The sequence below is a fragment of the Chinchilla lanigera genome, unplaced genomic scaffold (assembly GCF_000276665.1).
Source record: "Chinchilla lanigera isolate Chin_1 unplaced genomic scaffold, ChiLan1.0 scaffold00007, whole genome shotgun sequence".
Lineage (NCBI taxonomy): Eukaryota > Metazoa > Chordata > Mammalia > Rodentia > Chinchillidae > Chinchilla > Chinchilla lanigera.
The window spans coordinates 40,220,938-40,244,580 of NW_004955408.1; the positions used below are offsets into that span (position 1 = coordinate 40,220,938).

General features: G+C 37.5%; 1 protein-coding gene across 1 annotated transcript in view; it reads left to right on the forward strand.

Moving 5' to 3' along the window:
* The window catches only part of Prr16 (proline rich 16), a gene marked incomplete at its 3' end in the record, with an annotated part of 132,227 nt that overhangs the window by 102,020 nt on the left and 6,564 nt on the right, over positions 1-23,643 (forward strand).

The following is a 23,643-nucleotide window of genomic DNA, read 5'->3' on the forward strand; positions in this document are numbered from 1 at the left end:
TCTGAACTAAATCTGCAAACAAATGGACTTAGTAGATGTATACAGAGTGTTCCACCCCACAATATCAGAACACACATTATTCTCAGCTGCACATGGGACTTTTTCTAAAATAAACCACATTCTAGCCAATAAAGCACACCTACCTAAATGCAAAAGCATTGAAATTATCCCATACGTATTATCTGAACACAGTGCAATGAAATCAGAAATTAAAGACAAAAGGAACTCCAAAAACTCCGTAAACACTTGAAAATTAAACAACAACCTCCTAAATAACCAATAGGTCACAGAAGAAATTAAAAAATACCTACAAGCAAACGAAAATGCAAATACAACTTACCAGAACCTGTGGGATGCAATGAAAGCAGTCCTCAGAGGGAAATTTATAGCAGTGAACTCACACATAAGGAAAACAGAAAGAGAACAAATAGCCTAATGCTGGACCTCAAACTTTTAGAAAGGGAAGGATAAGCAAGCCCAAAGAAGGGAGGAGATTCTGAAAATCCAGGCAAAAATTAATGCAACTGAAACAAAGAAAACCCTACAAAAAATAAATGAATGGTTCTTTGAAAGCATAAAAAAGGTTGATAAACCCCTAGTCAACCTTATCAAAAAAACAAAGGAAAAAACCTCATATTCATGATATGAAGAATGAAATAAGGAATAAAAGGATGAAATCACTACAGATCCTACAGAAATTCAAAAGATCATTAATACCTACTTTGAAAATCGTTACTCCAATAAGATAAAAAACTCAGAAGAAATGGACAGATTCCTGGATATGTAAGAATTTCAAAAGTTGAATCAAGAAGATAGAAAAATCCTGAACAACCTTATATCAATTAATGAGATTGAAAACTTGATTATAAACTTACTGACAAAGAAAAGCCCAGGCCCTAATGGATTTACAGCAGAATTTTACCAGAAATCCAGACAAGATTCAATACCAACACTCAAACTCTTCAATGAAATTGAAAAGGAAACAATTTTCCCTAACTCATTTCTGGAGGCAAATATTATACTGATACCAAAACCAGAGAAAGACCCAACCAAGAAAGAGAGCAACAGACCAATGTTTCTAATGAATATAGATGCAAAGATACTCAATAAAATACTACCAAATAGAATGCAGCAAATCATGAAGAAAATCATCCACCATGACCAAGTTGGAGTCATTCCAGGAAAGCAGGAATGATTCAATATTCACAAATCGATAAATCTTATACACCATATCAGTGGAGCCAAGACAAAAACCACCTGGTCATCTCAGTAAATGCAGAAAAATCTTTTGACAAAGTCCAACATGAACTCATGATAAAAACCCTACAGAAAATAGGAATAGATGGTCTTTACCTCAATCTATCAAAGCCTTCTATGACAAACCAACAGCCAACATAATATTAAATGGACAAAAAAAAGAATGTTTTTACTTGAAAATCAGGAACAAGACAAGGATGTCCACTGTCACCAGTCCTATTCAATATAGTTCTGGAAGCATTAGCCAGAGCTATTACACAAGAAAGAGAAATAAAGGAATAAGTGTGGGAAGGGAAGAAGTAAAATTATCACTGTTTGCAGATGACATGATACTTTATGTGGAAGACCCCAAAAACACCACCAGAAGACTCCTTCAATTAATCAACAAATTCAGCAGTGTAGCTGGATACAGAGTCAACACAGAAAGTCAATAGCATTCCTATACACAAACAACAAACAGACTGAGAGAGAAATTAAGGAAACCATACCTTTCACAATAGCATCCAAGAAATTGAAATATTTAGGAATCAATCTAACAAAAGAAGTAAAAGATCTATTCAGTGAAAACTACAGTACTCTGAAAAAAAGAGATTGAAGAGGATTTCAATAAATGGAAAAATATTCCTTGCTCATGGATAGGAAGAACGAAGATTGTGAAAAAGGCCTTACTACCAAAATTGTTGTACAGATTCAACGCAATTCCCATTTAACTGCCATTAGCATACCTCACAGATCTAGAGAAAACATTCCCTAAATTCATCTGGAACTAGAAGAGACTCAGAATAGCAAAAGCAATGCTGGACAACAAAGACAAGTCAGGTGGAATCACAATCCCTGACCTGAAATTATACTACAAAGTTACTGTAATAAAATCACCATGGTACTGGCTAAAAAACAGGCCAGAGCATCAATGGAACAGACTGGAAGAAACAGCCACAACCACAAACACATTCAGCCACCTAATCTTTGACAAAGAGGCCAAATACCTAACTGAACATAAGATAGTCTCTTCAATAAATGGTGATGGAAAAATTGGCTTGCCACCTTCAAAAGACTGAAAATAGACCCAAGTCTATCACCATACACCAAACTCAAGTTAAAATGGATCACAGATCTCAGTATTAAAACAGAAACACTAAATCTATTGGAAGAGAAATTAGGTAAAATCTTGAAGACATAGAGGTAGGCAGAGAGTTCATTAACAAAAACCAAACCCCATGGGAAATACTTCAAAGAATCACCAACTAGGATCTGGTCTTATTGAAAAGTTTTGAACATCAAAAGAAATCACGTACAGGGTGCAAAGAAAACCCATGAACTGGGGAAAAATTTTAGCCATCAGCCCCTCAGACAAAGGTCTTCTATCTAGAACATGTAAAGAAATTGTAAAAATCAGGCCCCCAAAATTCAAAGATCCAATCCAAAAATGGGCATCTGAGATGAATACACACTTCTAAGATAAAGAAATTCAAATGGCAAGTAAATACATGAAAAAATGTTCAATGTCATTAGTCATTTCAGAAATGCAAATTAAATCAACACTGTGATTCCATCTCACTCTAGAAAGAATGGCTATCATGAAGAAATCAAGCCATAACAAATGCTGGATGGGCTGTGGTGAAGAAGGAACTCTTCTCCACTGTTGGTGCTGCAGACACTGTGGAAATTTGTCTGGAGAATCGTCAGTAAACTACGATTAGAGATCCAATTCAACCCAGCTATTCCCCGCCTGGATGTTTTTCCAGAAGAACTGAAAACTTCATACCACAGTGATATATGTGCACCTATGTTTATAGCAGCACAATTTGTAATACCTAAATCTTGGAAACACCCCAAATGTCCATCAACTGAGGAATGGTTTAAAAATATGTGGTATTTTTATACAATGGAGTATTACTCAGGTATAAAGAAAGATAAACTAGAGGTTTTTATAAGTAAATGGATGCAACTAGAGACCATACTCATTAGTGAACTAAATCAGATACACATGTGTAAACATTGTGTTTCCTCCCTACTATAAGAACCTGAAAGAGTAAACAAAATTGGAAAGGTACAGTAGATATTGTGAAAGGGAAAAGAAACTGCTCAAATAGGAAGGAGCAACTGGAATGAAGGAGAGGAGAGGACAAAGAAAGAAGAAAGAGGGAGAAAAAATATATATGGTAACTAGGGTAATTGTACTACAATATTTGTTGGTTTATTGAAAGGAACTGTTAATGTGTAATTGTTCGATCAATATTTCATGCCTATATCTGGTTATGTGCAGCCATTTTGAAGATGACATTGTGTAGTATAGAAACCATTGTTGATATCCTATCACCATGGTCTGACATCCTGTACCACTTTTATTGCTGTCTGTGCTGTTTTGTTTATGTATTTGTTTTTGTTTTTTGGGTGTTTTTTTTTTAATGAAAAACAAAATTTAATATATATATAAGGATAGCTGGAATAGGTGTACTGCTGATGTCTGCAGTTTATTGAGAGGAACAGTCAATCCTTAAAATTTTCTTTTTTCTTGACCAGTGTTACACGCTTGAATCTGGTAATTAGGATGACTGATCTGAAAGCAATATGCAGTATAAGAACCATTGTTGAACTCCTACCATTTTCTATGGTAAAGCTCTGCATCATTTCCTCCTTTAATTTTTTTTTTTTACTTGTTGCTGTTTTTAATTGTTTGATCAATCTTACTTTCTTATGTCTAATGGACTGAGCAACTTCATTGAAGGTAACACTATCACTCACTATAAATTTATATCATTTTGTCTTGAGGTCATGTATCACTTTTGTGTTGTTTTGATTTTGTCTTCACTGTTGTTTTGTCAGTTTTTAATTTTTTTAAATCAAAAAAGCAAAATTAATGAAGGAAAGATTTATTTAGCTCACAATTTGTGGAGGTTTCAGTCTATAATCAGCTGGCTCCAAGGCAGAGTGGCAGATGGCACAGAGGCAACGGTTCATGGCAGTGGAAAGCAGCAAAAGCAGCAAGAGCAAAAGGGAGAGCAAGCCTCTTGTCCTCCCTTATATTCAAGGCAGGCTACCATCACCTAGGGTGGGTGTGCCTCCTACCATCTCCCTGCCCTCCTCTTGCACAGGATGAGGATTTTTACAAAGAAAGTCCCTGGCCCCCTGCTGACTCACATAGTTAAGTTTCTAAACTTTGACACAATGAACAACATCCTACAGAGGCAAGGGCATGTCCTCTACACCCTAGGATGCACAGCTGTTGAGTTGCTTAGTTAAACTTCTAAACTTCTTAAGTTGACAGAATGTATTAACCGTTTCACCTTGGCTCCTGTTAAAACTAATTTGGGTGATATGATTGATAATTAGCTTTCATTTTCAACCCAACCCATGCTTTCAGTTTTGTTGTTTTTTGCTAGCACAGGTTTGCAATATGTAATGATTATATTCCTCCTGGGGAACTGGTGTATGTGTACATAACACATCTTAATTTCTTTCTATTTGTCTCCTCTTTTCTCCTCCTTCCCATCTCTTGGTCTCCCTGCTTTTTGCAAAAGATCAACTAACTCATATTTTCAAACCAAAGGGTCAAATGAGGGTAGTTGTAGAGAGAAGATAGACACATCTCAAGGAGCAGGAGAATGAGGTAAGGCGTTCCTATTCTTACCGTTGATCTTTCCCAGCTCCTTGGATGGGGTGGTGAGACATATAACGGGCAGACCTCTTGAGTTTCTGCTGTGCGGAAGACCCCAGCCAGTCTCAGAACTCAGCCTTTTCCAGCTTCTATAGTTAAGACAGCAGACAGTTTCCATTAGGTAGTGTCAAGTTCCAGCTGGGACTTTGATTTGGAACACAGAGCCAGATCTATTAAATTCCAAACCTCCTAACTAATTAGACTTACTTAGTTCATTTCATTATTCTCAAAATATCATCACCACCTTTTATATGAAGGAATCCCTTGGACCTGACTCACCATATAATGGCAGGGTTTTGTGGTACTTTAATTTTTGGTAACTGTAGTTGTGTAATTATACTGTCATTAGATATTATGGAGAAAGAAGTCATCTGAGCAGGATCTGATTGTGAAATTAAAGTTAAATCTTTGCTGTCTTTGGCTCAGTTGTCTGTTTATTTTCTATAGCACTTTATTTCTCTGTAAGATATAAGAATGATGCTAGCTATTATGTGAAAAACTATTTTATGCCCTTAATCCCTCATGTCACATTTCAGCTTCAAAGAAAATAAACTTTCTAACAGTAGCAATCATGTTTTTTAAAAATATTACTGAGGTAGTTATCAAAACATGTCAGAAAAGCACAGAAACATTGTATGAATACCAACATCTAAAATCCATTATAATTACATGTGAGTACAAACAAGCTGTAGAAAGGTGCATTTATTTCAGTTGATACGATTTGCCTATGCACTACCAAACAGCTTTTTACTAATCTTAAAGATAACTAAGTGCATACTTTGTATTCATTATAAAGATATATGAGCAATTTAATAGTTAATTATGTACTTACTCTTATACATAACTAATATTTGAGCTCAATTTTTCTATTTTGATCATGGAAGAAAAAAAATAGCACCCCTCTTGCCAGCACTAGTTTCAAAACTGTTAGGAGTATATTTTGGACTAAGCAGATTGAAGCTAGAATGATTACTGTTGCTGATAAAAGGCAGCTGGAAGAGTGAACCAAATACAATTGTGTGCCTGAGTCAGCTTCTGGATGCTGACAGAGTTGGATGGTTCACATGTGTGTATGCTCAACTCTGTATTTCGTGACATCATGCTATTGGTACTATAAAATCTGTGTGGCAGTAATTGAGCCATGGAACTCTGTAAATGGCATAAGAAGGGGCTCATTTAACAGAATACCACCACCAGAAAACCTGTCCTAGTTCAAGTACTGACTACTCACTGAGTCCTACCATATGAATGCCAGCAGCTACCCTTCCCCACACCTGCAAATGCTGAATGTATTCTCTACAGATGGCTTCCTGATGAGAGAAAGGAAGATGGAAGACTTTTGTGTGTAGTTTTGTCCAAAATGTCTATCTTCGTAGGGGCAGATAGAAAGGATGTGAAAAAATATGGCCTCACTTGGAAGGAAGCATTAGGAGTGTGAATAAAATTGACTCAGTACTCCAGCCTTTTGCTATTTATGTTGCCCATTGGATTGAACCTTTAAAAAATGAACTTTATTAAGGGGATGATTTTTCCCTATAAGGAGGAAGTTAGCATTTAATTAGGATAGTTGCTTGTTAATTCAATGAGGTAGCTATCCTAAGAGTAATCATTGCTTCTTTGGGTATGTTCCTGGTGTACAGATGATCAGTTCTTGTTTAATTCTAGAGAGATCTGCTACTGGAACCATTTATGTAAATGAACTATCCCTACTGTAAGTTCATTTATCTTTCTAGAGATTCAACTCAAATTTTCTCACCCATGTTTTCCTGTAATAACACAAAATTTCACAATAAAAGACATTCCTTAGATTGTGCAGATAAACTGAGGACTGTGTAACTTTGCAGTGTGATATGTGTATCTGCACCATATATCAACTTCAGCCACTCTTATATTCATAGAATTTGGGTATTTCTGTAGCTGTCATGACAGCTTCCTATGGTTGGTCAAAGATAGGCTCTGAAATCTCATTCTTCATGGAACCAGTGTCTGTACAATGTCAGGACATACTAAAATAGCAATGAGTCAATAGGAAATACATGTAACCACAATTCCACTGTCATGAGAAATCATGATTTTTCAAAGCAGTAATTAATTTAATTCCAGATACACTTGGTACTCAATTACGAAAATGTATTTGATCTCTCCTTTTCATCTCATATTATTTGCAATTATATTGTCTAGTGGAAACTTTGCAATTTGGTGAGTACACAAAAATAAGATACTCAAAAATATGTGTGAAATATCTTTATCACTTTTTTGTTCCTGGGACAAAATACCCAGCACCTGCAATTTGAAGGCACAGAGGGTAATTTGGCTCACCACTGCAGTCCATGATCAGTTGCTCTGAGCATGGCAGAGGAGCGTGGCAGAGAAAAAAGTGCTCAACCATGGCAACCAGGAAGTAGAATGAAGAGGGAGGGGCCAGGGACAGGAAACACCCTTCTCAGTCACACTCCACTGACTACCTCCAACTTGGCCCACTTTCAGACAGCACATCCGCGTACTGAATTCATCCAGAGATGAGCCCACTGGTGAGCATCACACGCATGTGGTCCAGTCACTTTCCACACACAGGAGAATGCTGGGGTGGCATTTTATATCTAAACCATAATGTCTGTGTAGGCCACCAGTACATAAAGATATACACACATTCAGTAATAAAATGCCAAGTTGGATGTGCCATGTTTACATAGAACCTGCTGTCATTTTCTAATTATTTGAGTTATAGTATGGTTATTTGAAGATGAATCCTTTTTTTAGTTAAAATTCAGAAAGATGATCTGAAATCAAATAATTTGACTTTTTTCACCTGAAGAAACTCCAAAAGAAATGTAGGGCTTGCCAATTTCTCCTCTCTCTGATCGGAACCTAAATTTGGGCAATTCCTCCCCCCGCCTCTCTCTCTCCCCTCCCTCTTTTCACTTCACACTTTTGTTTCCTTGGAAGGTTATGCGTATTGCTATTTTGTGTTCTGTTATTTGATGTTGTTCTGGGAAAGTCTGAGGCCAGCCTGACATTTTCCTCTGGTCTTATTTTGTGCCTTTGAGTGAGATGCCTATTCTTCAAGTACAGGCTATTTCGTAGTGGTGATTGTTAACCAGCCAGTTTTACTGGAGCACATTATAATACAGTTTAAGTGGCCAAATTCACTAGTTTCTCTTTTAGAGAAATTAACCGCCTTAATAACAGTTTTGTTCATCATAATGGGGTCTATTTGTTATGAAAAATAGTATTCCTATTATGTGTATTAACATTGTATTTTCCCCATACTAATTTTTTTCATCCAACTTGGTGCTACCACACACTGCCCTCTTCCAGATACTACATGAGCCAAGTGAGCATGCTCATAAGACTGTATACTTTCACCGAACATGCCATAGTGTGCAAGATCCTAAATCTCCCCGTTATTGGCTCCAAACACATTTCAAAGACTTGTCATAACTCATTTTCTTTCTGAGAACAGACCAAACTATTGGTATGTTATCCTTAAACCCAAGAAGTGGGCACAGTAGACACTTTGCAGGGGCTATGGAAAGAGCTTGGAAGTATGGGCTGAGATATCTGTTTATAAACATTTGTGTCTCTCCTGGTGTAGCACAGGGCTGTGGTGGGAAAACAAAGGTGATGACCAGGGCCAAGACTCGAAGGCCAGGAATTGTTCCTTGTCCACTGTCATACTCTATGTAGGGTGCCAGATTATCCAAGATTCCATATTCACAACATGCTTTCTAGGTATTTTTCATCAAAGTTTATTTTCAAGAGAGAAAAAGAAAATGTAAACACTTTCATTTATTATGTTGAAATGACCTTTATTTAGTATTTGGATGTATGGTATTTTACTCTTACCGTCAGCCCTGAAAATGTAAAAGGTCTGTCTGCAACCTTTGATTGACTTCTGTCTCTGCTGGCACAGAGTCATCCTTTGTATTAGTAATGCATTTTGAGATTGTGTCTATTCTCTATCTTTCTGGTTGCATTTCTCATTTATTAGTTTGGAAATAGTGGTCTTTTAGAATTCAGTCACTTTCTTTGGCTCTCAATTCCTTTCCTGATTCATTACCATTTTGTTTGTTAAATATTCTGTAGCACAGACCATTCAGAAAACTTCCTTCTCTTTACTTCCTAACTGGTCTTTGCTCCTCCTCCCCACTATGCATCCTTTCATTCTTTTCCCCATCACTTGCCGTGGTAGTGTCCTATAGAATCATCTTGCCAATTATTTTCCTATTGTTTATTTTAAACTTGAACAGCCCTGCTAAGAACTTACTGATGTATTGTGAGTGGCTTTTCTTCACACGCTTCTGTCATATCTGAGACTGAGTTATTTTGTCAAGTGAGCCCCATATGAATTCCAGTTTGCTGTATGTTTAGCCACAGTCTTATTTATAGCTTGTGGGCCTGAGGAAGAGGGGCCAGGAGGGGCAGAGGAGTAAATGATGCTTTACAGGGTTCTCCCTGGGCCCTAGAGGGAGAACTTGCTCTGTACTGTATTTCCTGCTGCTCAGTGCAGCCCCAGTGCTCCTGCTTGCTACCCTCTCCCTGCTGGCATCATTGTCACACCATCTTCTGTGTAGTCCAGCCCATATGCAGGCACACTTTTCTCCTTTGGCTTTATTAGTGAAAATGCAAGGGATTTTGTTACCCCATTTGTATTTTGAGGCATAAATGTGAATTTTAGCATCTGTGATGAGACAACATAAAATTCTCTTATTTTTTAGCTAATATTTCAATTGTAAGACATCAGATTGTGTGTCTTTGGTTTGTAGCATTCTAAAAGCAAATCATGCCATTTCTCATTTTATTTGTTACTGAGGAAGGATATTCTACTTTATCATTGTTTCCTAAATTTTTCACAATGACTTCACGTTTTATAAGTAAAAGTAATGTAAGAGGCTGTTGAATGATTGAAAAATATTGAACAGGACACAAAAAATTAAAACTAATTTCATTTTCATGTTCCTTCAGTGCATGCCCCCTTACCTTGATTATTTGACCTTGTGCTTTTTTAAGTAAGTAGTTTTCATCTTTAGCTTACTCATACAAAAACATTTAGAGGAAATGCACTCTGAAAGAAAAGTATTCACTGGGAAACTCATACATTGTCACTTTTCAGCATTCAGTATTCACTTTTCTTCTTTCTCAGAAGTTTTTGTCTATTATATACCTTCCTGTCACTGTGCAGTACACCCAGCATATGTGTTTTTGGAACTGGATTGTTGCTGTGTTGTTTTTAACACTTGAATCTGACCTGTCTCTCAGCACACCAGCAATATCTTTAAAACAACTTATAGTAGAATTCCTTCAGGAATAGCCTTCAGTACCTTGGTGTATCACCACATATTCTGAGGTAGACTGAAAGGCAACTTTTGTTTGCTAATAATAAATATTGAAATTACAGAATGTAGTAGTTAGGCTTCTTTAGAGAAATTGATTCAATATAAAATATATGTATAGTTCTACAGGGATTTATGAGCCTGACCTTCACTGAGCACATTCCTGCCAGCATTCTGGTCTCCTGAGCTCTGATGAGGATCAAACTGTTTATAGCAGCCCCTGACTTCCCTAGGCTACATCCCCAAATTCCCACACCTCTCCCACAAACCAGTCTCAGAGGCTTCTAAACCACATGTGGCTACCTACAGCCACAGTGAAGATTGCACTTCTCTTGGTACCTGTTTTGTGTATTAGCTTCACAGTACTGGAACAAAAATACCTAAAACCTACAGCTTAAAGGAGAGGTTTACTTTGGCTCACAGTTTTCAGAGGATTCACTACATAGTTGGTTGGCTCTGACTTGGAAATGGCATGGCAGAAGGGCTTGGTGTTCCAAAGCTGCTCACCCCACAGTGGCCAGGAAGCACAGAGAGAGGAGAGGAGCCAGTAAAGATCTGTCCTCCAAAGGCACTGGCCTAGGGACCCGCCCTTTCCAGCCAGGCCCCCACTGGCTAACAGCATGTTTAGCTATGAGCTCGTGAGTGAATTAATCCACTGATGAATATAGCACCACATGACCCAGTCACCTTCCAAAAACATCTCTTCTGAACATACAAGACTTTCTGGGAACAGTGTGGTTCTAAACCATGACTAATTTGGGGGTTGAACCCACTTTGAAGACATAGGTCATTTTTAAAATCCACAGTTTGAGTTCTTTGGCATTTCATCATTTTAGTATCTTTCAACCCAGTTATTAGAGAGTTATGAATCTTTGGAAGAGGTGTGCCTTTCGCTTCACCTGTATTTCTGTGTTGTATATGGGTATCTGCTGCACTGCAGACCTCTTCCACTATTCTTAGTGTGCAGTCTTCTCTTGAGGTTTCAAGGCCCTGTGTAACTCACAGGAGAAAACACATTGCAGTGACAGTGACAGTGCAGGACAAACCAGCATAAAAACAGAATAAAAGCCAAATGAAAACAATACACCACCAACAACAATAGGAAAAAGAGACAAATAATACAGCACAAATATGGAGATAAAAATTAATAAAGATAATTAATAACATAAGAGGGGGTAAAAAAACAAAAAAGAAAGAAGCAAAATTAAGATAAGGGGAAAATTGAGAAAACAAAGAAAACACCAATGGAAAAAATTTTATAAAAGGATAACAAGTAAATAAATAAAAATAAATTAAAAATAGAAAAAAAGGAAAGGGAAAAACAATTAAAAAAAAAAAAAACAGTCCAAAACATTCCTCTCAGCAGAAATTCGTGGGTTAGGGAGCTTTCTGTCCAGGTACTCTAATCTTGGTTCCATGTAATACGGTCAGATTGCGAGTCCCAATGAGGCTGGATGGAATTTTTCTCTGCTCCCACCAAGCAGGCTATTGTCATAAGTAGCCCCTGTTTTTCACCAAGGTAGGCCCTTTAGTGATGTATCGTCTGTGGCAGTGCTGCACTCACTTCCAAATTAGCTTTCCTTTTGTTATTTTGTATATCTTTATGTTCACCTCGATTCAGTATGGGGTGGGCGGATGGCTGCTCCTTCGATGGGTCCCCAATCTGTGCCCTTGAGAGTGTGGCAAACAGCAAACTGAGGCGTCTCCTGCGATCGTGGAAACACACAGACCTCAGTGCATCCTTCACTGAAGGTGGACAGCAGAGGGAACCAAGCGGTGTAGGCCTCGGTGTGGTTCTTTGGTCCAGTGTCCGGAGTAAACCACGTGCCAGGAGTCTCACTCCTTCCCACAGGGTGTGGTGCCACCAACTCCCATGCCTGCCAGAGCTGAAGCTCCCGGCTGCCTCATCTGCTGTGGGTCTGTGACTGACCGCCTACGGTGACTGCCGCTTGTCTCCATCTCCCACCGATAGCAAGGGGTCCCCAGAAACCGAAAATGAATTTTCCAAGGTTTCTTATCCGTAGAGTAGCTGAGTCCTCCACAATAAGCTCCTCTCCAATGCCCCTGAGGTACGGCAGATGCTGCAGCAGATTTCTTCTCCACAGGCAGACTCCACGCAAAGGAGTTGCTTCCAGACTGAATCCCTGCACTGGATTTACAGCCCGCAATAACTGGGGCTCTCTTGTGCAGCTGCGCCTCCCGGTTCGACGCTTGTCACTGGAATTGCTGGACTGCTGTGCATTTACCTTGCATCTGCGGTGATGGGTCCCCTCCCTCCGGGGAACATTGTGACATTGCACACGGCTTCATGCTGTTCTCTGATCTCTGTTCTGCTTCACATGCCTTTCTGCTTTCTTGTTCTTTCTTTCTTGATTTCCAGAGCCCTTTCTCTCCCGTGATCCTCGGGGTGGAGTTTGCCTTTCACTGGCCTGGTTCTTCTACGTCTCAGGAAGGCCCATTTTCTGCCTGCCACCATTCCCGAGGCTTGTCCATCTTTTCTCCACCCTTCACTGCACTGTATTTACGTTCCCACCCCTTTTAGATTTGCCAGTTGTACTTTGGAATATGTTTGAAAATGACTATTGTGTTATAGAAATTTCTGAAATGGGTATTATGCAAATGTTTAGCATTAGCCTTCTGAAGAATACCCTCTTTAAAATATTAAAAATTACCCGGAATATTTAATCATATCCTAATGCTTGCTTTCTGCATGAAAGTAATGTGTCCTAAAATCTATTTGCTTCATCTTCCACTGTTGAATTTTGAATTTATAAAACATTTTGTTGACTGGGTGCAGTGGTGCATGCCTTATTCCAGAGTACTTGAGAGGCTGAGGCAGGACTATCTGGAGTTCAAGGCCATCCTGCACAGTATAGTGAGACAAACAAAACAAAAACAAAAACAGTTTGTACATACAAACTGTTTACATGGCATATTCTTAAAACTTCCTGCGCTGATGTTATTGTCTCAAAAGCCACAGTTCTTCCTTTTTAAAAAATGAGACTTAAAAGAAAAAGCCTTGTTATGGAAGAACAGTGTTCTTATATTTTATATTAATAATATAATAATATACTAATTGTTTTTTTAAAAAATAATAACTGAATTTTATACAGTTTAATGGAACTGTATATGACTTTGGCCACTAGAGGGATTCATTATTTTTTACCAATGGGAGTATAATTATAAAAATAAATGATAACATTTACATGACTACTAAAAGTTTAAGTGTAAAACTACAAAGTTTAAGTAAAAGTACAAAGTTTTATATAAAATATGTAAAAATTTTAATGAGATTATAAGCCAAGTGTATAATATATTTGATGTACATGAAGGCAGTGTTTCACATTTTAAAGTATAAATAAACATAATGCAGACTGACAAATAGGATAAATTTTATAGTTAATCATTTTATACTTTTCATATGTTATCCTTTATATTTTCATATATTTCATTTATTATCTTAACATTTTTAAATGGTTAGAAAAAGTATTATACACTTTTTCTTCCAACCTCAAGTAGAGATCACGTATATTCATGTATGCTTGTTTTGTATCTCTTCACAGAGTTTTGTTAAAACTAAGGAGTAACATAGCTCTTGCTATAAATACTGTACTCCATTCTGATAAAAGAATGTATGTTAAAGTCTTTCAGGGATTTGTCAACAGATTTAAATCTGTGGAATATCCTATCAGAGTTAAATGTCTGTTAACTGTGTGGTGAAGACTTTATTTTTTTGTAAAGTATGTGTAATTTATTTTTATAAAATAACTCTGGAGCCCCATGATAGTAAAGACAGATGCTTGGAAAGCCTATTCTTTTTTTTTTTTTTTTTTTTTTTTTTTTTTTGGTTTTTTCTCCGGTACCAGGAACCGATCTCACGACCTTGCGCTTGCCAGGTAGGCGCTTTTGCCGCTGAGCTAAATCCCTAGCCCCTGGAAAGCCTATTCTAAAGAATTCCAAATTTTAAATTCCCTTTTTCTCTTTCATTTTGTATGTTCAGATTCATTAAATTTAACATGAAGGTATATTTTAAAATATAACTCCACTTACTCCTTTAAGAATGCCAGAAGGCAGGCACAGAGGACTACCATAGAACTTACATAACTTTGTTAAAGCAAGGATAATGCACATCATATGTGCATTTCTGCTGGGCACATTTCCACCATCATTGAGTGAAATAGGTATTTTCTAGTTGAGAAAGATATTCTGATGTTGGGCTTTACAGATTTTCAAAGGTTCTCACTAATGCAAAGTAACATAATATAACTCCCTATTTGCATCATTTTCTATAATTTTCCTTAGATTTGTTTTTAACAAGAACAATCTTTTTTTAATGACTTCTTTATAACACTATCTTTGTTCTTCCTCAAGGCCTTAAAAAATCTTGAATGCTCACATCAGTTTTCTGGTTAAACCTTTTGTGCCTTCTTATGACTCCCAGGTCAAGGTCAAACAAACTAGAGAAGTAATGAAAACTCTTAGGAACTTCTACATCTGCACTCACCTACATTTCTTTACCTGTCTTTATGCATTTCTTTCTTTGCTGTCATTTGACTTTTCAAACTTCATTTTTTAAAAAATTTTTATTCCAGTTATTTTTCTACATGACTCTTCAAAGATATCATGGACATTGTCTCTTTCTTCTCCCACTTTTGAAATGAATACAGAAGGAAACTAGTGCCAGAGAAAAGACCTAGTTTTATCATCACATTTGTGGGACTCCAAATTATAATTAATCCTATTGTCCCCCTTTCACATTAAGAAGTGTGACCAACATTTCTAGGAATATTGTTTTGAATTTTTGATAAAGAATATTATTCCTGTTTAATTATTTGCTTGAGATATCAAAAAGAGTATAAATAAAATTTCTTGGTCATTTTGACAAGTAATTTAATATTTTACAAGAGTAAGGTAAGTCAAGCATGTAATACTATAATTTATTAAAATCCTTCTCTACATTGTGTAATAAACAATCAGATCAATAAGGTGTAGAAAGTGAAAAATATAAAAATATGATTGCAATATAAGTATAAATATTTCTTTAGGTATTACAGGTTTATATAATATATCATTTCAACAACTTCCATCTAAAAGATAGAGCTATTTCTATAAATACACATCTTGAAAATGTGAGCATGTATCTATGTATGTGTGTGTTTGTAAGTGAATGAAACTAAGTATGTTACAGAGTTTATTTACAGTCCAAATTCATTACTGCAGAAGTGTACAGACATATGCAGAAATAGAAGCAATGGGTACCTGCTGTAAAAAATGCTTTGCTGCAATTCGTTCATTCATTAATCTGTGCTTTTCATTTATTCACTCAATGTGCACTCCTATTCCAGATGTAAAGATACAGGAGTCTTTGCCCTCTGGGATGTTACAATATGGTCAAGGAGACTAACTTTAAGGAACAAATGATTCATCCCCATATCTCAGGATGCTGCATGGTAGGAAGCATACACAGGAGCTCTGGGATGTGCAACTGGGCTGAGGTAGGTCAGGAAGATTGCAGTGAAGAAGGGAGATACAGGCTAATTCTTCAAAGACAAAAGAGGGCACTTCTACGTGTGTGCACCTATGTGCGTGCATGTGTGCGTGAGTGTATGTGTGTGTGTGTGTACTGTAGGAGAAAACAGCGAGCATGGTGCAGCCGAGGGTGACTTACACAAGGACACCAGGCAAGAACAGAACGGTGCCTAACGCTGGAAGAAATGAAAGAGCAGTGACGTGTGGCACGGGTGTCCTTGATGTAGACACAAAGCTTGGGTTCTGCATATGTTGTGGTCCTGGGTAGTTAGTTGTTATAATACATGCACTGAGAAGCCAGTTAAGGATTTTTAGTAGTACATAGTGTGTAGGTTTGGGAGAGATGCATACTTATAGAGTGCTTGCCCGGCAAGCACAAAATCCTGAGTTCGATTCCTGGTTCTCAACAAAGAACAGTTGAGATTTTTTTGTTGTTAAAAGCAACATAAACTGCTGGAACTTGTGTCATTTTCCAAGGTTGCAGGGTCCAATAGACCCTGGGGGCAAATCATATGTAGAACTGAATTTATAGACCTGGGCTATATGCATGTTCTATCTATAAAACAGACTTAAAAAGAAGTGAACTACATAAAAATGTCTGAATCCTTTTGCACTGTGTCAAAACACTAAATTCATGTATTCTTTTAAAGGTGCTAATAAATCAGAATCTTTGGAGGACTCATCTTTAAAACTGCAACCAGTGCTAAACTCTCCAACATCGCCTGTGGGGCGTGCCCTGCGGCCGGGCCCTTGCTTGCCCTTCATCCTGGTCTCACCCGCATTCTCTCTTCTGCTTTATTCTTTAACAGCGCTTAAAAACATTGTACTTCATACTTTCATACCATGGCACATGCTGTTGCCTCCGACAAAAAACACGTTTTCCTCTAAATTTCTTTGTATCATCCAATACGCCTTTGTTTAAAACAGAGCAGTGCTACAGCAGGCCTGCTTGGAAAGAGCAAGTCGCCTTTCCCCGGCTCTCAGGTCATTGCCCCGCCCGGACACTGCGCACCTCGCGTTCTGCAGGCCCTGTTGGCTTGCATGAGGAAGAAGAATGCGCATGGCGTCTTTTCTTTGTTTTGGGAGATCTACGGCTGTATTATCAAGCTGCCATCCTCAGTTTACAAATCATGTTTCGAAGACCTTAAGGGGAGCAAAATTGTCTAATTAACCACTCCGTGCTATATCTAGGCTTGTTCCCAGGAGATAACTCTTTTCACTTTTGTTTTCCTGATAGTAAAAAGTTTGCACAATATGCCCAAGCACGTTTTTAAAAAGAGACTGTCATTTGTCTCGTTTATGGAAGAAGAGGAATGAGGGTTGTTTTTTTTTTTTCTTTTCGCCCCCCCCCCGCCCCCATGGAAGTGAGAAATTAGGAACCAACACCATAGATCTTCATGCTAAAGGCTGAGGAACCCCTACATGTGTTTAATGAGCTCACAGAGAAGAAAATCTAAACCTGTGTCTCTAGATTTAAACCAACTTTAAACAGGGAGTGCAATGTACTCTCTTCCTGCATACCATTATTAGTGACTGCAGTAGGTCATTTCTCCCCATCACTTGAAAGTGTGAGAACTTTCAAATTATATGAACTGAGGACAATCCATTATTGTTTTTTCTCAGGTCCTCTGATTTTCTTACTTTAGTTTGGAATAGTTTATTAGGATTATAATACAGCTCTTGCTCTTAAATTACTTTTTTAATTTTCACACTTCAAGGTGAGTTATGATGTTTGTGAGATAAAAAGTGTCCCCCTGTCTTTATTTGGCCTTATGTACCATGTAAGAATAATTGACTTCTAAAGTGGGGATGCAAAGGAGGTGAACTATCTTCGTTGCTAAAATCCAAAAATCATTTAATTTGCCCTTGCAGTAGCTAGTTGTAGATATGAAATTGAAATAATTTTGCCCTGACATTGTCGAGGTTCCTGATAAGTTGGTAATCATTACCCATTGTTCCTGAGGAAACTGTGATGATAATTTCATGTTCACGTCTTCCCGTGTGTGGTGTTCGGTGACTGTGCTTTCCTTTTTATTTATTCTAGCAGGCACAAAGCTGATAGGAGGGGCTGGGGATTTAGCTCAGCAGCAAAAGCACCTGCCTGGCAAGTGCAAGGTCCTGAGTTTGGTTCCCGGTACTGGAGAGAAAAAAAAAAAAAAGCTGATAGGAGATCATGAGCTAGGGAACTTTTCATTATTTCTTTTATTATTACCATCTCACATTTATTTTATTTTTTATTTCTGCAGCTCCTTAATCAGTCAATAAGTTCCAGGATTGATTTTTTTTTTTACCCTGTAACTTTTAACTTTCCTCTATTTTCATTTTAAAAATACTTTTGCCTTATTGAGAATATTCACTAGATTTTATTTTTGTATTTTAACCATTCTATTAATCTTCCTTTTAATGTAACATGTATATTTTATATTCCAAATAATTGTCCTGTTTTCAGCTGCCTTTAAAATATAACACTATATTCCTTTTTACATAGAAACTGCATATTCTTAAGGCACTCATTAATTTAGATTTACTGCAAAGTTCTCTTTAGTTCAATAAGAATGTCAGCTTTGTCTTCAGTACTGATATGTCCCTTCACTGGGCATTTCTACTTTGTGCTCTTGCTGCTCAAATATTTCATGACCCTCAGCCGTATATTCTTACATAGATGCTTCTGAGTTCCTCTGCGTGTGTGGACAAGAGAGGCTGCTGATTGAATGTTCCGAATATGTCACACCGATGTGGAACCTTAACTGAACAGGCAGAAGGCAGCTTGGGAGCTCCAGCCCCATCCTTATCATCCTTACTTGCAAAAGAATAAAAAACAGCTTTGTTCTGTGTCTTGGTTACTTTTCTCTCGTTGCTGGGACAAAATACCTGATGCCAAAATTAAGGAAGGAAAAGTTTATTTCGCTAACAGTTTGTGGAGGTTTCAGTCCATACTTAGCAGATTACAAGGCAGAGTGGCACATGGCAGAGGGCTACAGCTCATGGCGGTGCAACACAGCAAAAGCAACAAGCACAGAAAGCCAGGAATGGCTGCAAGCAGCCTCTTCCTCTCCCTTACATATGCAAACTATCCACCCCAGGATGGGTGTAGCTCTCACACCCATAAGCAATCAAACTCTAAAAGCCTGCCCCATGGCCACATGAGGCTTTGGGGGGACACACAGACACAAACCATAGCATTCTGATACTCAGAGCTTTCTTCTTATCCTAAGTCATTCAAAGAATCTCTGTTTTTCCCTGAGGTGTGAGTTCTTGCCATGTTGTCAGTCTCATTACATGTTAAAATACAGAACTGTTTGACACAGTCTGTGCCCTTGTGATAAACTTGGCGCTCGGCAGCACTGCCCTCTCACTTATGCATGGCTTCTCACTCCCACCATGTCTGTATCCCTCTCCTGCACTGGTAATTCTCCCTGGACTGCACTGATGCTGTTCTCATGTTTTGATTAATTTATCAGTGTATCTCTAGTTAATTTATGATCTATTTGAGAAATCTTCCTGAATTTATTACTATTGTTATTTGTTTACTTCTATTTAAAATGAGAATTTGGGGAGAAAGACATCAGATGTGTATGAGGAGTCCATGTTAAGCCAGCAACATTATTTTTTTTTAAATCCCCAACGCTCTACAAAATACCAGACCAAAAATATTTGCATGATAAACATTTATTGAACCCAGTTGAACACACAGAGTAGAAAGGACAAATTGTGTGGTAGCTTTGTCTTGCTTTTGGTGAAAAATATTATTAGCTATTGAATATTTATTTTCTTCATTGAGATTGATTATAATGATGATTGTTGTTTATTTTTAAATCTAGCTCACTTCCAGTAAATGGGGAATAAATTTCCCCACAAATGCATCTTAAAAAATGAAACAAAATAAACCTCATTAAAATATATTCTATTCTGTTTTTTAAAGTTTCAAAAATTTTTCAGTAAAAACTTTTAAGTTTTGGAATGTAGTGTTTCATGCCTGTAATTCTAACACTTTGGGAGGCTGAGGCATTAGGATCCCAAATTTGAGAGCAGCCTTGGCAGCTTAGCAACTTACTGAGATACTGTTTCAAAATAAAAAAGAAAATCTAAAAAGGACTGGAGGTGTAACTCAGTAGGAAGCCCCTTCCTAGGTTTAGTACTCAGTACTAAGTACAAAAACAAACATTTAAATTGATATCCTCCATATTTACTTATCAAAAATGAACACAATAACCCTTTTAGTCATCAAAAGGGTGACTAAATGTATGATTTTGTGTGAGTTTTGTTGTTGTTTGTTATTTTGTTTCACAAGTTTTTTCTTTGCAAAATCCTTTCTTCCTTATTTTGTAAAAAAATAAATGTTTTTACTGGGTATTTTGAAACCCAAATAAAATCCTGTGCTTTCCACCTTCCTTGTATCAGGGAGATTTAATTTGGGTGTTAAGATGTAAGCTAATGAAAAGTACTGCCTCTTCAACATTCACTGAAAGGAACACAAGTGCCTTCCCCACCTCTTCCCAGCTTTCCTTTTCAAATGTTATGTGTAGTCAGAGCTCCAGCTGTGAACTTGGACATGCTGGGGGCTACACTTCAGGACTAGCAAAGCAGAAAGACAGAATTTGGTCTCTTAGGACGTAGGGTACTGCCCTCTTCACCCTCGATTGTTCCACCATCTGTGTTGTATATACTATCAATATATAAGGGAAAGGAGAGTCAGCAAGAGTCGGATAGCACAACTATATCATTAGGAAGGTGAGAGGATGGCCACCCAAGGGGTGACAGAAAGGGTGGGTCCCCAAAGTAGTGCTGGAGAAATGCAGATGCCCTGCAGTTGGGTGAAAGATAAAGTCTGACAGTTATGATGAAATAACAAAACATATCTGAGGCTGGGTCTATAGCTCAGTGGCATAAGAACCTGCCTGGCAAGTGCAAAGTCCTGAGTTCGATTCCCAGTACAAAAAAAAAAAAAAAAAAACCAACAAAACATATCCCAGCGACATTCTTCTGGTTTTTCAGCCCTGTAATGATCTGTTATTTTCCCTAGACTAGATTAGGCTATATTGCAGTGAACTAGACCAGGGAGATGTACCTTATTTACTACCACTAGCAATAGTGATATTGCTAAGAAAGGCTCCTAAACTGAATTTACATCGGTATTGGTTATGTATAAATTTATCATTTCTCCAAATTATCACCAAAACCTGGGTTATCAACTGTTCAATTCCTTTTATAACTGTTTAACTCTTATCTACATTGTGTCTGAAATGCTGTGCATTTTTCTCTAGTTTGTTTCCTCTATTACCAGTCAAACTGAATGTTTTTATAGTCTTTGGTGTTCACCTCATGTGAATTACACGTGTTTGTAAGCATTTTTCCAGTTTTCTTGTATGTGAATGTGTATGTATGTACATTTATAAACTTTTAATGCCATGTCATTAGTTTATTCACCTAAATTATTGTTGATACTATATTATTTCTTTGCATCAGAAAGACTAAGTCTTTTTGCTTGGTATTAATACAGTTGAGTCAGCTTTCATTTGGTTACTTCCTTGTTTTTCTTTTTTATGTCATTTTATATTTGATAGCAATCGCTTAAACAGCTTTGGTTTTTTTTGTTTTTTTTTTTTTTGTTTTTTGAGTCAAGGTCTCACTGTGTACCCAAAGTTAGCCTTAAGCTCACAAGGCACCACAGGGTGGCCTCAGCCTACTATCTGCAAGAATTCTAGGTGTGCACTATGCCTGCCAACTTCTTAAATAAGTTACTTTAATCAGTGTACATTTGCTGTAACATCGCTATGAGATTATTTCTTTTACTTTTTTTATGCAACAAGATTTACCTACCATAATTTTTTCTTAATTTCCTTATTTCCTACATTTCACAGATTTATTGAATTTTCTCTTTTCATTTTTAATATTTATATTAGTTCCTAATTTTAAGCCTGTTATTTCAGTAGTTGTCTTAAAAAGTTTTGTAATGTTCTTGACTTTATAGTTCTAAATTTAATCAGTATCAAATTAGTAATGATTTTCCTCACACAGAAAAAAATGCAATGATTTTAAAATATTTTCGCTTTGATTCTTGTACAACCAGACAAGTTATTTTTTCAAGTATTTTAATTTCATATTTTTAACCCACTTCCAATTTCATTATTAATGTATCCTTTTATAGTCAATGTACATTTTGATTTACTGTTTTACCAATTCTGTTGTTATGGTTTTTGTCTGTGTGTCCCCCCAAAGCCTCCTGCGGCCCTGGGGCAGGCTATTAGAGTTTGAATATGGGTGTGAGAGCTTCACCCGCCCTGGAGTGGATAGTTTGCATATGTAAGGGAGAGGAAGAAGTGCTTGGGGCGTTCCTCCCCGATTCCGCCCCAGTGTAAGTGAGTTGTTGCTTAGCTGTGGCTGCTGTCCTGAGATGCAGCTCTCTGCCACATGCCACTCTGCCTTATAATCCTGCCAAGTACGGATTAAAACTTCCACGAACTGTAAGCGAAATAAACCTTTCCTTCCTTAATTTTGGGTGTCAGGTATTTTGTCCCAGCAGCGAGAAAAAAGTAACCAAGACATCTGTGTTTATGCTTCTTGCAAAGTGTCTTAGCTATTTTTTCCTCATTGCTGAGACCTTTATGACTGCATGGGGCTTTGGGGGAATATCTAGACACAAGCCATAACATTCTACCCTGGCCTCCAAAGACTAATGAAGATCCCTTTATGCAAAAAGTATTTAGCCCATCTCAGAACAAAGTCTTTCACCTTTGCAACTCTGAAATTGCAGAGGCTGGAGTCCTGCATGTTCTTGTGTTGTCTTCAGGCCATATTCTCTGTTGTCTTTTTTTGAAAGACTTGGCTTTTTTTTTTTTTTTTTTTTTTTTTGGCTAGTCTTTTCAGCGACCAGTTTCCCCTCTGTTCCATCGTTGTAGGGTGCAACTCTGCTGGAACTTCTTTTTTGGCCAAACTCACAACATTTTGAATCATTTTCCTGGGATCTTTGCTCTTGATTCTTAACATAAATCTGGCTAAAAGCCCCCAATAGTAGCCACACCACTGTAGCAACATTAGACTGCCTTCAAATTTCTTCTGCAATATTAATTAGTCTACCACCCTTAATCTCAGTCTCAGGCAGAGTTTCTGGACATGAGCAAAATACAAACAAACTTTTGCTAGGCCATAATACACACCTTCTGGAGTCCAACAGTCAATGCAGTCTTTCTTTCCGGCAGAAATCTCTTGAATCTGGCCTTTACAGGGAGCATTTCTGTCTCCATTCTGGTCTTGAGCTCTAACTAAGCAGAATCTCTCACCGAGTACAGCTTCACGCATTCCAAGGCTGTGTTTCCAACCAGCATGTCTGAACCTTTCCAAACTGTTCCCACAAGCCAGTTCTTAAGACTCCCGAACCACATGGTTAGGTATAATCACAGGCAGGGCCTTGCTTTTGGGTTACCAAATTTTGTCTTAACTACTTTTTCTTGTTGCTGAGATAAAATACCTGACACCCAAAGTTAACAAAAGGTTTATTTGGCTCATAGTTTGTAGAAGTTTCAGTCCATAGTTAGCTGGCTCTGAGGCAGGGTGGTATGGGAAAGGGCCATCACAGAAGAGAAACAGTCCACAACAGGCAGGCAGGGGAGAGCATATTAGCTTTCTTTCCATCCCTTATATTTTATGTAGCACTCACACCCTTAATCCGAGCTAGAACAATCCAAACCAATCCTGTTTGCCTAAACTTTCTTACTCTGTAAGTACTACATGTTCCTTTTTTTTATTTTTAAAAAGAGCAGTAAAAGAGAAAAAACAAAGAAATAGAATAGTAGAAGCATATCAGTATCACAAACATAAACAAATCAAAGCAAGAACATTCAAAGTGATACAGAGTCTCAAGACAAA